Source organism: Crocuta crocuta, unplaced genomic scaffold, assembly GCF_008692635.1.
Source record: "Crocuta crocuta isolate KB4526 unplaced genomic scaffold, BGI_CrCroc_1.0 scaffold760, whole genome shotgun sequence".
Lineage (NCBI taxonomy): Eukaryota > Metazoa > Chordata > Mammalia > Carnivora > Hyaenidae > Crocuta > Crocuta crocuta.
The window spans coordinates 116004-118777 of NW_027527823.1; positions in this window are offsets into that span (position 1 = coordinate 116004).

Sequence of the window (2774 nt, forward strand, 5' to 3'; positions counted from 1 at the left end):
GAGACTCTTGAATGCTGAGAAACAAACTGAGGACTGATGGATGTGGGGGGGGAGGGGGGAGATGGGCATGGAGGAGGGCACTTGTGGGGATGAGGACTGGGTGTTATATGGAAACCAACTTGACAATAAACTATTTGTAAGAAAAAAAGTAAATAAATTAAAAAAATAAAAAGAGAGAGAAAAAAAAGAAACACAATTATAACAAAAAAAGAAAAGAAAATTAAAGGATTAACATATGTACAGCATTTAACACATAGCTTGGCATATATTAAACACTACTATAAGTTTTAAATCTTAACATTGTTTTGCACATATTTTGAATATACCACTTTTATAGTAATTGTTTTATTTTCAAATAGTAAGACCCGTAAAGGTATTTTCAACATAGATNCTCCTTCTTACACTCAAGTATGCGAAGAATTATTTCTGTTGATGTTCTACTTCAATTTCTTCACTGATACATTCTTATGCCCTAAGGAAATAGAACCTGGGTTTCTCATTTCTCGGTAAAGAACTCCTTCTTACACACTACATGGAAAGTGGGTGTAATCTGGTTTGGCACTAAACTTCCATCTAGGAAACAATGCTGGAGATACAAGGTATAGTCAGAGCAATAAAAAATGACAGATCTGTTGTTTTATTTCCGTAATCATTAGAGGTAAAAATTCAAGCATAAAAGTAAATTTTCTGCCACTACAATAGTTTTGGATTCTGTTTGTTTTTTTTTTAATCATAAAACTAATTAGGAATGGCCAAGAGCTGAACCAGGATTTTTAGGTGAGGGTGAAAAAGATAAAGTTTGGTTCTTTTTGTTAACATATAAATTCTGGCACATTCTCCATTCTATTTATTGTCAAGTAATTGACAAATATATATTTCTTCTAATATTTTTAGGTTTTTCTTTTTCTATTTTTCCAGTTTTATTGAGAAATGATTGGCATATGTCAGTGTATAAGTTTAGCATACAACATGATGATTTGATTTACATACGTTGTGAGTGATTATCACAATAGATTCAGCTAACAACCATTGTCTCATATAGGTAAAATTAAAAGAAAAGAAACAAAAAAGAAAAAAGAAAAAATGTATCCTTATGAGGAGAACTCATAGGAATTACTCTCTTAATTTTCTTACATATCATACAGCAGTGTTAGCTATAGTCATCATGTTGTACATTCTATCCCTAGGACTTACTTATCTTGTAACTGCAAGTTTGTATCTTTTGACCACCTTCCTCTAATTACCCCCTCCCACCTCCACCTCTAATGACCACGAGTCTGATCTCTTTTTCTGTGAGTTTCATTTTTTTATATTCCGTACATAAGTGAGATCATAACAATATTTATTATCTTTTTTCTGTCTGAATTATTTCACTTAACGTAATGCCTTGAAAGTCATCTAGTTTGTCACAAATGGTAGGATTTTTTTTTAATTTTTTTTAATGTTTTATTTATTTCTAGGAGAGAGAGAGAGACAGCGTGAGCAGGGGAGGGTCAGAGAGAGAGGGAATCACAGACTCCGAAACAGGCTCCAGGCTCTGAGCTGGCAGTCAGCACAGAGCCCGACGCGGGGCTCGAACCCACGAACCGCGAGATCATGACCCAAGCGAAAGTCGGACGCTTAACCGACTAAGCCACGCAGGCGCCCCGATGTTTTGGTTTTTTAAAGCTGAATATGTATATGCCATGACTTCTTTATCCTTTCATCCACTGAGGGACACTTAAATTGTTTCAATGTCTTTGCTATTGTAAATAATGCTGCTATGAATGTAGGGATACAGCAATCTTTTCAAGTTAGTATTTTCATTTCCTTAGGATATATTCCCAGAAGTGGAATTGCTGAATTATATGGTAGTTCTATTTTTTATTTTTTCAGGATCTACTATACTATTTTCCATACTGGCTATACCAATTTATAATCTCACAAACAGTGCGCAAGGATTCCTTTTTCTCCACATCTATGCTAACATTTGTAATCTCTTGTCTTGATGAAAACCATTCTAAAGTGGGAAGTGGTATCTCATTATGGTTTTTATTTGCGTTTACGTATTGCCTTTTCACATCTCTTATTTGAATAAATGTCTATTTAAGTCCTTTGTCCATTTTTTGATTGAGTTAGTTGATTGTTGTTTTTCTTTCTTTTTTTCTTTCTGTTATTTTTTCTTTTTTCCTGCCAGTGTAAGAGGTTTTTTTCTGAATTGTATGAGTTCTTTATATTCGTTGGACATTAACCATTTATCATATATATCACCTGCAAACATTTTTTCCCATTCCATAGGTTGTCTTTTCACTTTCTTGATGTTTCTTTTGTTGTGCAGAAGGTTTTTAGTACGGCTCCACTTGTTTACGTTTTGTTTGTTACCTTGTGCCTTAGGTGTCATATCCATAAAAGCATTACCAAAACCTGTGTCAAAAAATTTTATTCCTATGTTTCTTCTAGAAATTTCATGGTTTCAGGTACTACATATATGTCTTTAATCCATTTTCAGTTAATTTCTGTGAGTAGTATAAGATGTGGGTCCAGTTTCATTCTTTTACATATGAATATCTAGTTATCCCAGCACCATTTATTGAAAAGATTTTTTTCTCCATTGAGTATTATTAGCTCTGTTGCCAAATATTAGTTGATTTACATGCTTGGGTTTATTTCTCTGGGCTGTCAATTCTGTTTGATTGGTCTGCCTGCTTTTATGTCAGTGCCATATTATTTTGATGACTATAGGCTTATAGTGTAGCTTAAAGTCAGGAACTGTGGTGCCTCCTACTTCATTCTTT